Raw genomic sequence first — 13,608 nt, 5'->3', positions numbered from 1 at the left:
GGGGTCACAAGAGTCAGACACAACTTAGCAATTAAAGTACTACTACTAAAATTTTCATTGGAGAAGGGCATGACAACCCACCCCAGTATTCTTTCCTGGAAAATCCCACGGACAGAGGAGCCTGGCGGGATGCAGTCCACGGGGACACAGAGAGTCGGACACGACTGAGTGACTAACACGCACACACAATGGTTGCCCCCACAAGTGCCCCTTCCTGAGGTCCCCTCCCTCATCCAACTGCTAATGGAACCCAGCCTTTCTCATCCAACTCCTCCTCAGTGAGAGACGAGCCCTGGGTGGGTTAACAGGCCTGCAGGAATCAGGCTCCCTCGCGTGGTTTCCTTTCTCTGTACAGCCTCCCTGACGTCCTTCTGAGCTCCTGGGGAGGGAGGTGTGTCCCCCTTGACTGTGTGACTCAACCACAGCCGCCCCTACGTCCTCAGTGCTAGGGACAACACAGAAACACAGCCCAGGCCACTGGCTAACGACTCTTAGGGAGGCTCAGCTCTGTTCCAACACAAAGACACAGCTGCTTGGATTACACACGTGGATATCAGAGCAAAGGTGAAAGGATCATCCCCTGGGAAGGGCCTGAAGGGCAGCCCCCTAGGCTCTAACCCACAGAGCCATCGGGGGAACCTGCGGCTGTGAGCATGGGGGCGGGCCATGGAGAGCTGGGGTGGGGGTGGGTAAGGCCTCAAGGCAATGTTCTTGTTTCGTGTGATGTAAATGAGGCTGGAACTGAGTAAACCTCAGGTAAGAAGACCAATACAGCAAAAATGAAATCACCCCTGAGATTTCCAAGTGCAAGTGCTAAGTAAGCAGCTGTACGATGGGGCCTCTGTCACTTAAGGAATAACTATCTTAGGTGCTTTTTTGGTCAGAAAGCTTTTACGGAACTCTGCTGTCAGGAGACTACAGCCAATGAAAGAAATGTTCATTCATTCATTTTTCCATTCACCCATTCATTTCGGAATTCATTCAGTAAATACTTGGGAAGAATGTATGTGTAATTCCACGGGTCACTGTGGAACTGTGCTGCTGAGGCAACATCAGAACGCCCAGCTAGGGAATTTATCCTGGAAAATGGTCACTGAAAATGGACAGTACCTGACTCCCTAGACGAGGCACGGCATCCCCACCACAGGGAAGATGATGACGGGCGGAGTGCCCGGGGTGGCGACGCGACACCAGGTGAGGAGGGGCCTGCGCTTCTGGTGAGGGGTCTCGTGTCTGAGAGACTCCACACCACTTCCGAGGACAGGAAAGGTCCGCAACACTGCTGGTAACATCCTCAATTCTAGGGCGCCCATCCTAGCCAAGCACACAGGGGAATATCACTGTGAGGCCAATCACGGTGCGCAGTGCTGAAGCCATCCATCCTTACACCTGGGATCCAGAGCCAGTGCGGCCCCTCAGAGTGCCCAGGGCACCTCCTGTTCCTCAAGCTACTCCTTATCCTCATAGTTATGGAATGTTTGTTTCCCCCTCCTCAGTTCATACCTTGAAGCCCTAATTCCCGTACGGCCATATTTGGAGATAGACCCTCAAAGAAGTAATAAAAGTTAAAACAGGTCATAAGGGTGGGTCCCTGATCTGGTAGGACTAGTGTCCTCATAAGCAGAGAGCTCTGCGTTCTCTCTCTCCACCGGGGATACAGCAAGATTCTGCAAGCCAGGAAGAGAGAGACTTCTTTAGAACCCAGCCATACTGGTACCCTGCTCTCAGACATCTAGATCTCAGATGTGTGAGAGAATGAATTTCTGTTGCTTAAGCCACCCAGGCTGTGGTACTGTGTTATGGTAGTCCTAGAAAACAAATACAGTCCAGGCAGAATCCCTGCCCAAGGTAAAAGACCCTTGGTTCCTCCACTCGACTCCAGAAGCTCATCACCGTGCAGCCCAGCATTTACACTACTGAGTGGTCCTTCCTGCTTTACCCTGATGCTCTACTGAATCTCTGTGAGGCTGGCAATTGTTTTCCTCACTTTGCAGATGAGGAATATGAAGCTTACAACAGTTAAGAAACTCTCCCCAAATAAGACTGACCTGCATGGTGGAGCTGGAATTATACAGAACACGGTTCTGAAAGCTCCTATGGTCATCTGACCCATGCCTGCAAGGGATGCTAACCTCTGCTGGGATGTCTTTCTCATTGTGAATCTCTGACTTTCTTGCTTATTCCTTCGAGGCTCTCTCTCACCCACAGGCCAAGCCCCTGCACTCCTTGGCCTCTCTCCTAATTAAGCTTCCTATACAGGGTGGCAGACTCGGATTACACTTATCTGACCCTGATCCCGCATCATCCTCTCCCTTCCTCTCCGGCCCTTTGGACCATCCTGTCTTACCCCTTGGGCGTGACTCAGGTTCACAGCACCTGCGTGCAGAGCTGCGGCCGAAGATGTGGTCCCCATCCCCGTTTCCACATTCGTCACCTTCTCAATGCAGCCCCCCCACCTTCCTCACCGAGGCCCTCAGCAGATGTCTCTTTCTTCTACTTCACACAATGCATACCCTCCAAGAACATTCATCATCCTGCTGGGGCCCCAGGGCTTTGTCATGGGGATGGGAAATAACACAGTTGTGAAATCATGAAGACGAGTGTGAGGGGTGGGAAGCAGCCCATTCATCGTCTCCCAGGGATGACACAGACATAAAGATCGTGTGTTCGGAGAGAGGGTCGCAGTGCGCCAGCACAGGCAGGAAAGGTTCCAGAGCAAATGGCATCTGAGACATCATCATGCGGCGGGGCTCACACTTTGGGGAAAGACATCCGTTCATTCATTCATCAAATCTTTATTATGCTCCAGGTCCTGTGCTGAGTGCTGGCTATGCAGCAGTGAACAAGCTCCCTGGGGAAGTCAGACAACAGTTCAGTCTGTGTCTGGACCACGGGCCGGGACAAGGGCTCCACAGGACTAACCAGGCTGCTGGGACAGAGGGTCCAGGAGACGGGGAGCACATCAGGAGCAGCTAGGGGAGCAGGTCTCAGGTAGGGAAGCCCTTTTCGAGCATGAGGAACACAGAGAAGCCGATGGTGCTGGAAGACAGTTTTTCTATGTTAACTCAAGAATTAAATTATTCTGAAACACCTAACGGTTTGAGGTGGAAATCCACAAAATCTGTATGAACCATTCTATATTGTATTCACCCCAAATACTGAAAATGAACTTTTAAAAATTTGATTGAAATATGGTTGATTTACAGTGTTGTGTTACTTTCTGTGATTCATACACACATATAACTGAACTCCCACTCCATCCGCCCCACCCTCCATTGCAATCACGATTCTGTGTCTGTGAGTTTGTTTCCGTTCCTTAGGTAAGTTCACTTGTGTCATATTTTTGATTCTATGTATAAGTAATATCATATGGTATTGGTCTTTGTCTGACTTACTTCACTTAGTATGATCATCTCTAGGCCCATTCACGTTGCTGCAAATGGCATGATTCTGAAAATGAGCTCTCGTTCATTTTCAGTAATGCTGACCCTGTGTGAGTGCCTACTGCCCAGCAGGCTCTGTGCTGTCTGCCTTCATCTTCATTTAATAGCTCTTGTGATACTAATAACAGCCCTATGTGGTATGCCCTACTCACAGGTGAGAAAACTGAGTCACAGGCACACATTGTCCAAAGTCACATGGCTGAGGAATGGCAGATGAGGCTCAAAACCATGCCTGGGCTCAGTCATCACACCATCTCTCACATCTTTCTCTAAGGCCCGTGGAGAAGGGCAGTTACATCAAGAAGCATGTCTGTACTCCAATCGCTTCACTATTTCCAAGTTCTATGATCTCAAAAAGTACTCAGAACAACGGTTCAGGCTACAGCCTCAGGAGGCTCACCATCCCGGTGCCCTGCTGGTTCCACTTCTGATTCTGAACCAAAGGATTTCTTCCTCATCTCCTGTCACTTATCATGTGTTCAAGGGTCTCAGTTTCACCTGTAAAATGGGCTGCTGTGAGTTCTCAAGTGGGTAGGGAGCCTTCTTAGACCTTCCCCATCTTTCCCCTCTGATACCAGAAGGTGTCAGAGGCCCAGAGGAAGCAAAGCTGCTCATTAGGACTTAGACACACCGTTTCCCAGAGACCGCCCATTTCTAAAAGCAAAGTGCTGCACTGCCAGACTCTTAGGGTGGGAAGCAGATGGCAGACAACTGTCTGGAGCGTGGAAACCCACGTCTCCCGACTCCTGTGTGGTACCTCCCCCGGCACAGGCTGCCTGGTGTCATCTGGGGACAGGCAGGCAGCAGTCATTAGCTGGGCCACGAAAGGGGCAGGGCGGCCATCAAGCATCTGACAGCCCCAACCAGCGGGCAGCCGTGCGTCTGCCACCTGCAGCCTTGGTCTGCGGGGGCTGCGGACTCATCACTGCCGCATCTCCACCTTCGGCATCCTGGCCCCGTGTTCTCTTTTTAATACATTCATTTGGCCATGCCAGGCCCTAGTTGCAGCGCGTGAGACCTTGGAGCTTCACCGTGGCATGTGAGCTCTTAGATGCAGCATGTGGGATTTCATGGATCCTGGGGCCCCTGCGCTAGGAGCACGGAGTCTTACTGGCCTCTACTGCTTACCCTCAGTGGGTGAGGAGAGGTTGAAAACTGTCTTCAGATTGGGAGGTGGCAGGGTGTGAGGCCACAGCATCTGGAAGGTCTTTGTTTGGGGTTAGTCTACCTGATGTGTCCTTGGGGGGACAAGGAGCAGTGAATCTTTTTTTTTTTTAAATATTTATATTATTATTTATTTATCTGGCTGCACCAGGTCTTAGCTACAGCATGTGGGATCTTCAGTTTTGGCATGACAACTTTTCGTTGTGGCACTTGGGATCAAGTTTCCTGCCCAGGGATCGAACCCAGGTCTCCTGCATTGGGAGCCTGGAGTCTTAGCCACTGGACCCCAAGGGCAGTCCCTGGGCAGTGAACCTTCATCCTGCTCAGTGGCTTTCCCAATCTGACTCAGACCTTGGCCATCACACGATTACTGCCTGGGTGCTGGAAATGCTGCCCTGGCCTGACACTTGCGATCGGAGCTCACAGGGCCTCCAGAACTGCCTCCTTCCCCTAGCCTGCCTCTTACGGGCTTTCTAGAGAGGCAGTATGGTTGAGTGGTTAATGGGAACTGTTTAGACGAGATCCCATCTCTTCTGTGAGATCTGGGCAGGTCATTGAACCCCTGTGGGCCTCTATTTCCTCCTCTGTAAGGTGGATTTAGCCATGGGATCCCCTTTGGAGAGTTGTGATGAGAACACACAGCTGGTACTTAGAAGGCGCAAGGCTTGTTATACAACGGTTAGCTCTTGTGATTATTACAATTACAAATGTTCATTCTCCTGCGGTCCTCTTCCTCAACTCCTGTCACACTCTGCACCCCCAGAGGGCTCTATGGGACACTTGGGACAAGTGACAGGCACACCTCTGAGGGCCGGGCAGCACTGGCACTCAGGACAATGCCTGGTACGGTGGGCACTTGGTATATATGTACTGAATTAGTGAATGCAGATTTCTGCAGGATGCCTAGGATCTAGCAGGAGTGGGTACTCAGTATTTTCCCTAAGGGGTTAGTTTTGTTTTTTTAATTTATAGGCAAGACTGCGCCCCTCAACCTGCCTTTCAAAGGCTTTGTGCTCACATAGCTAAGACTTGGGATCAGAACCCTGCCTTTGCTTACGGCCATGTTCCAATTAGTGCCAGAGCCTGTCTAGAGCCTCATTTCCCTGAGAAGAATAATAATACCCAATCCTAGGTCAAAATGAATGAGATGGCACAGGAAGTGTGCCATGAGCTTCACAAAAGAAAACCTCACTATAATTATTACCATAAAGCATCATTATTTAACATGTAACCCAAAACGCATCGAGTCAATGGGGCCGTTCATTTACTGAAGATCAAGGATTCCCTTGTTTAGTTCCCTTCCCAGAGGCAAGGGTACAGTGTTCTTAACTAGCTCTCTGAAGATAAAGCAAATCCACTTACTCACTGCCGGTTTCAAATGCAGAGTGAACAGATCTGTCCTCTTCTCCTCACCAGCTTAAGTAAAACTTAGTATGTATTCTGAACACTGGACACAGTTTGGAAGAGATTCCAGGGCTTCCTTGCTTGTATGGTTAACTGTTAGAGATCTGGTGAGGAAAGTCTTACAAATTGGGCTGTCTTCCCCGCAGGGAGGCGTCCTGAACACGGGCGTGGCCATCCCATTGTGGTCCCCAGTGGCTGCGCTGTGCACACCAGGAGTCCAGCCACAAGCAGCTGTCAACCTTCTACACAATCCTTAAAAACCACTCAGGTGTCAATCGACCTTGCCCACAGGACTGCAGCTTCTGCTTGCTTCCAAATTCAGCCATCTGAAAAAACCTTGTCATTATGCTTTAAAAGTGACTTACGCTTCATTTTCTGCACAATATGTACCATGAGAATCCAGAATCTTCGTATTAAGATGAAGCTAACGGCAGTTTAGTAAGGGCTGCAGGACTCAATAGCATCGTTGATTTTCCAAGGTGGGCTCAATAGGACAGAAGCAAACAAGAGACAGCAGGAAAAAGAAAAAGTTGGCAACAAGAAGGCTTGAAACAGGAGGGAAGCGGGCAAGGCACAATCTTTAAAAGAACGACATAGCTCGAGGACAAGACAGGCTAACTAGAACCAAATAGGTCCAAGATGGTGAACAAGGTGAATTCCACCAGACCCTGAGCCTCAGTATATACACACTGTAACACATCAGTAAGATAAATGACACGCCTATAGGCGTGGGGAACTGGGACACTTCCACAAAGGTCAAACAGTGGGCCATGACCCAGGGCCCGGAAGTCCCCAGCCGGTTCCCAAAATACCGAAGAACTGATGCTTCCAAACTGTGGTGCTGGAGAAGACGCTTGAGAGTCCCTTGGACAGCAAGGAGATCAAACCAGTCCATCCTAAAGGAGATCAGTCCTGAATATTTATTGGAAGGACCGATGCTGAAGCTCCAATACTTTGGCCACCTGTGTGAAGAGTTGACTCACTGAAAAAACACCCTGATGCTGGGAAAGATTGAGAGCAGGAAGAGAAGGGGATGACAGAGGATGAGATGGTTGGATGGCATTATGAAATCTATGGACGTGTGTTTGAGCAAACTTGGGGAGATAGTGAAAGACAGGGAAGCCTGGCGCGCTGCAGTTCACGGGCTTGCAAAGGCTGACATGACTGAGCGACCGAACAATTATTCCTCCAAGTCATTGGCCTATGAAATCACACACTCCTATAAAAACTGACAACCTCATGCCTTGGTGCAGCTCTTGCCTTCTAAGGTGAAGGCATTTCTAAGGTGAACACTTCTAAGGTGGCTTACACTCTGTGAAGTGTGTTTCTCTCTAAATAAATCCACTTCTTACCTATCACATTGCCTCTCATTTAATTCTTTCTGTGATGAGACATCAAGAACCCAAGCTTCATTAAGTCCTGTGAGCAGGTGTGATCTCAGTTAAAAGACTGTGGGCAAGTAAGTCCCAATCTGAGTTACACCATTTCAGGCTGGGGACTTCCTCACTGCAGAACTTCTCAGAGCTTAGTGTATTATTATGTATTGTGACCCTCTAACAGAAGATTATAGAGTACACAATCCTCAAGTTTGTTGGACCAGAAATCATTTTTCATTCCCCTTGCCTCTAAGCCAATATCTCAAGGAATTATAAAAACTGCTTATTAGCATAGCAAACTTTCCCACAAAATAGGCCTTTTTGCCCTCTATCAACTAAAAAATAAATATTACTCTCAGTTCTTTGTAAACAGCCAGAAAAATATTACTCTTGCCTCCCCAAAAGTATGGGAGGCAGCCAGAAGGCACTAGAGTCTTTATTCTGACCCAAGACATCCTCTTTAGTTGTTGTTATTTTTTAATAGTCTGTCCTCTTAGACCAAAGTCATTTGAAGGAATAATCAGAGTAATCAGTCACTGGCAAGTGAGTCTCCTACAAATACAATTTGGCTGACTGGGGTTGAGGGGTTGGTGGAGTGCTGTTTGAAGTGGCAGAGGATTATGGCACCAAAAGCCTGCAAATATCACCCACTGCATTAGCTGAATTGTATCCAGGAGGGTCTGCCCCACCCAGCCAGGCCCTTGGGCCATAAGTTCATGGAGTTTGCTGGGCAGATGTTGTCTTTGTCAGGTGACCTCATCTGGAAAAGGCTGCTAATTGTTTGCCCACTGTCCATGCTCACTTTCTTTCATATATTTGAAGCCCTGGTTTTTAAATGGATCTAGGAATACCTAGGCTTCATTTCACAAGTTCTCTTGCAGCAAGCTGTGGCCAGAGACTGTGTTTCCACCAATGAGATGTACCCAGAAATCACTCAGATGTACTGAGTGATGGCTTCCAGGAGATCTTGTTTTGTTTCCCCATCTTTTACTTCAAGCCCTTCCCTTCCTCCTGGTTAGAATGTGGGAAATGGCTGGTACTCAAGCAGCCCTTTTGGTCCATGAGGTGGAAAACAGTTACTGAGGGTACCCAAGAAACATAAGCAGTGGAGCCCTAGACTCTGACAGTTTTATGAACTGGACTGTTCACCTCTGGATTCCTTTTATCTGAGAGAGAAATATATTTTCCTCTTGATTAAGCTACTGTGGATTTTCTGTAACAGTGGAATTAAATCTTAACTATACTTATAATAAGTAGATAGTGCCTAAAATATTTTTATATTTTAATAAGTAGATAGTAGATATTAATAAGTAGATTAATAAGTAGATAGTGCCTAAAATATTTTTCATTGATAAATAATTTTAAACTTACAGAAAAGTGGCATGCCTATGACAGCAAATTCTGGTATATATTTTACCCAGATGTACCAATTTGTTAATATCTTGTCACATCTCTTGGTCTCATTATCTCTTCATACACACACACACACACACACACACACACACACACACAATTTTTAGCTATTTGAGAAGGAGTCACGGACATCGTGCTCCTTTTTTCTTAAATACTTCAGTGTGAACAAGGCTCCCACATAACCATAGTCACCAAAGTCAGGAATTTTATTATTGGTAAAGTGCATGCATGCTAAGTCCCTTCAGGACTCTTTGTGACCCTATGAACTGAAGGGATTCTCCAGGCAAGAATACTGGAGTGGGTTGCCATAGGGGATCTTCCTGATCTAGGGATCAAACCCACATCTCTTACATCTCCTGTATTGGCCAGTGTGTTTTTTACCAGGAGCTCCATCTGGGAAGGGCTACTGGTACAGTACTATTATCTAATCTACAGTTCATATTCCAATTTTACCAACTGCCTCAATAATGTGTTTCCCAGTCCAAGATTCAATCAGAATCATATATTTATTTGTCACATCTCAGATAACCATTTTTTAAGGGAGTATTTCTCAAAAAAAAAAGAAAGAAAAAAGAAAAATTCAAATTAAAAAGAAATCAGATTATTTGCATATCCATTCAGCATACTGCCACTACCACCTCTTTACTAATTCACAAATCTGCCATTCTCCTGTGTGAAGCTCAATTCTAGACTTCTGCTTTCTGCCATCTTTCCCTGTTGCTATAACAATGGGCATGAATGTCCTGGCTGAATCTCTCAAGAATATCAACAATGCTGAAAAGAGAGGCAATTGCCAGGTGCTTATCAGGCCATACTCCAAAGTCATCATCAGGTTTCCAACTGTGATGATGAAGCATGGTTCATTTTGGTTCAGTCACTCAGTTGTGTCCGACTCTTTGCGACCCCAAGCACTGCAGCATGCCAGGCCTCCCTGTCCATCAACAACTCCTGGAGCTTGCTCAAACTCGGGTCCATCCAGTCAGTGATACCATCCAACCATCTCATCCTCTGTCGTCCCCTTCTTCTCCTGCCTTCAATCTTGTCCAGCATCAGGGTCTTTTCTAATGAGGCAGTTCTTTGCATCAGGTGGCCAAAGTATTGGAGTTTCAGCTTCAGCATCAGTCCTTCCAATGAATATTCAGGACTGATTTCCTTTAGGATTGACTGGTTTGATCTCCTACCTGTCCAAAGGACTCTCAAGAGTCTTCCCCAGCACCACAATTCAAAAGCAGCAATTCTTCGGTGCTCAGCTTTCTTTATAGTCCAACTCTCACATCCATACATGACTGCTGGAAAAATCATAGCTTTGACTACATGGACCTGTGTCAGTAAAGTAATGTCTCTGCTTTTTAATATGCTGTCTAGGTTGGTCATAGCTTTTCTTTCAAGGAGCAAGTGTCTTTTAACTTCATAGCTGCAATCACCATCTGCAGTGATTTTGAAGCAAAAAAAAAAAAAAAAAAGGTCTCTCACGGTTTCCATTGTTTCCCCATCTATTTGCCATGAAGTGATGCGACCGAATGCCATGATCTTAGTTTTCTGAACGTTGAGTTTTAAGCCAACTTTTTCAGTCTCCTCTTTCACTTTCATCAACAGGCTCTTTAGTTCTTCTTTGCTTTCTGCCATAATGGTGGTGTCAACTGCATATCTGAGGTTACTGATATTTCTCCCAGCAATCTTGATTCCAGCTTGTGGGCTTCTTCCAACCCAGAGTTTCTCATGCTATACTCTGCATATCAGTTAAATAAGCATGGTGACAACATATAGCCTTGACGTACTCCTTTTCCTATTTGGAACCACTCTGTTGTTCTATGTCCAGTTCTAACTGTTGCTTCCTGACCTGCATACAGATTTCTCAGGAGGCAGGTCAGGTGGTCTGGTGTTCCCATCTCTTTCAGAATTTTCCACAGTTTATTGTGATCCACACAGTCAAAGGCTTTGGCATAGTCAATAAAACAGAAATAGATGTTTTTCTGGAACTCTCTTGTTTTTTCGATGATCCAGCAGATGTTGGCAATTTGATCTCTGGTTCCTCTGCCTTTCTAAATCCAGCTTGAACACCTGGAAGTTCATGGTTCATGTTTTGTAGAAGCCTGGCTTGGAGAATTTTGAGCATCACTTTGCTAGTGTGTGAGATGAGTGCAGTTGTGCAGTAGTTTGAACATTCTTTGGCACTGGAATGAAAACTGACCTTTTCCAGTCCTATGACCACTGCAGAGTTTTCCAAATTTGCTGGCATATTGAGTGCAGCACTTTCATAGCATCATCTTTTAGGATTTGAAATAGCTCAACTGGAATTCCATCACCTCCACTAGCTTTGTTCGTAGTGGTGCTTCCTAAAGTCCACCTGCCTTCACATTCCAGGATGTCTGGCTCTAGGGGAGTCATCACACCATCATGGTTATCTGGGTCATGAACATCTTTTTTGTATAGTTCTGTGTATTCTTGCCACCTCTTCTTAATATCTTCTGCTTCTGTTAGGTCCATACTATTTCTGTCCTTTATTGTACCAATCTTCGCATGAAAAGTTCCCTTGGAATCTCTAATTTTCTTGAAAGGATCTCTAGTCTTTCCCATTCTGTTGTTTTCCTCTATTTCTTTGTATTGATCACTGAGGAAGGCTTTCTTATCTTCCTTGCTATTCTTTGGAACTGTGCATTCATATGCTTATATCTTTCCTCTTCTCCTTTACCTTCAGTTTCTCTTCTTTTCTCAGCTATTTGTAAGGCCTCCTCAGACAGCCATTTTGCCTTTTTGCATTTCTTTTTCTTGGGGATGGTCTTGATCACTGCCTCCTGTAGAATGTCATTAACTGTAGAATTCATAGTTCTTCAGGCACTCTATCAGATCTAATCCCTTGAATCTATTTGTCACTTCCACTGTGTAATCATAAGGGATTTGATTTAGGTCATACCTGAATGTTCTAGCGGTTTTCCCTACTTTATTCAATTTAAGTCTGAATTTGGCAATAAGGAGTTCATGATCTGAGCCACAGTCAGCTCCCGGTCTTATTTTTGCTAACTGTATACAGCTTCTCCACATTCAGCTGCAAAGAATATAATCAATCTGATTTTGGTGTTGACCATCTGGTGATGTCCATGTGTAGAGCCTTCTCTTGTGTTGTTGGAAGAGGGTGTTTGCTATGACCAGTCGTTCTCTTGGCAAAACTCTATTAGTCTTTGCCCTGCTTCATTCTGTACTCCAAGGCCAAAGTTACCTGTTACTCCTGGTATCTTTTAATTTCCTACTTTTGCATTCCAGTCCCCTATGATGAAAAGGACACCTTTTTTGGGTGTTAGTTCTAGAAGGTCTTGTAGATCTTTATAGAACCATTCAACTTCAGCTTTTTCAGCATTACTTGTCGGGGCATAAACTTGGATTACTGTGGTATTGAATGGTTTGTCTTAGAAACGAACAGAGATCATTCTGTCATTTTTGAGATTGCATCCAAGTACTGCATTTGAGACTCTTTTGTAGACTATGAGGGCTACTCCATTTCTTCTAAGGGATTCTTGCCCACAGTAGTAGATATAACGGTCATCTGAGTTAAATTCAGTCATTCCAGTCCATGTTAGTTCGCTGATTCCTAAAATGTCGATGTTCACTCTTGTCATCTCCTGTTTGACCACTTTCAATTTACCTTGAATCATGGACCTAACATTCCAGTTTCCTATGCAATATGGTTCTTTTTAGCATCTAACTTTCCTTCCATCACCTGCTGCCGCTGCTAAGTCACATCAGTTGTGTCCGACTCTGTGCGGCCCCAGAGACAGCAGCCCACCAGGCTCCCCCGTCCCTGGGATTCTCCAGGCAAGAACACTGGAGTGGGTTGCCATTTCCTTGTCCAATGCATGAAAGTGAAAAGTGGAAATGAAGTCACTCAGTTGTGTCCAACTCTTCGCACCCCATGGACTGCAGCCTACCAGGCTCCTCCATCCATGGGATTTTCCAGGCAAGAGTACTGGGGTAGGGTGCCATTGCCTTCTCCTCCTTCCATCATGTCACATCCAAAACTGAGCATTGTTTTTGCTTTGGTACCAACTCTTCATTTTTTCTGGTGTTATTTCTCCACTCTTCTCCAGTAGCATATTGGGCATCTACCGACCCGGGGAGTTCATCTTTCAGTGTCTTATCTTTTTGCCTTTTCATGCTGTTTATGGGGTTCTCAAGGTAAGAATACGGAAGTGGTTTGCCATTCCCTTCTCCAGTGGACCACGTTTTGTCACAACTCTCCACCATGTTTCTGAGAACTCTCAGAAGCATGGTAACATTGGCTAATTTGAAATCATCGATGATCACAGGGCTGGGAGAATTGTTGTGAATCTCACAGGCAGGCTGAGTAAGGGTGGAATGGTCAGCCGCAGATTTGATGTACACCTCAAAGATCCAGAAAAATGCCCAAACAGCCTTCTCCCATCCCATCAGTTTGGTTTCATTGTACTGACAACCTCAGCTGACATCATGGACCATGAAGAAGCAAGATGAAAACACAGAGGAGGGGAAGTCCTTGGATTCTTTTTCTAGGGATGTAATACATCCAAAGAAAATGCCTCAGAGGACCAAAAAATATTATAGACCCCTGAACACAGCAGCACCCACTCACCCCCACCTCATCCCAATGTGATACCCTAGATCTACCCACATCTCCTTCCCCCATTATTCCCCATCCTGCTTCCAGGAGTTTTGCCCATCCAGGTCACAGCAAGGCCATGGTAACTGCAGTGTTAGAAATTCTCACAGACGGAGTGTCAAGAGAGGAGATCACCCCATTACGCACACCATTTCCAATAACCACCTAATGGACTCAA

At 46.1% G+C, this 13,608-nt stretch overlaps 1 pseudogene; it reads left to right on the top strand.

Annotated features, from left to right (window-relative positions):
* Positions 1-9,522: 9,522 nt before the first annotated feature.
* LOC133055816 (small ribosomal subunit protein uS8-like) lies at positions 9,523-13,324 on the top strand (annotated as a pseudogene).
* The last annotated feature ends 284 nt before the right edge of the window (positions 13,325-13,608 follow it).

This window comes from Dama dama, chromosome 5 (genome assembly GCF_033118175.1).
Source record: "Dama dama isolate Ldn47 chromosome 5, ASM3311817v1, whole genome shotgun sequence".
Taxonomy (NCBI): Eukaryota; Metazoa; Chordata; class Mammalia; order Artiodactyla; family Cervidae; genus Dama; species Dama dama.
Note: the sequence above shows the minus strand (reverse complement) of the source record. Positions and strands in the feature narration are given on the sequence as shown.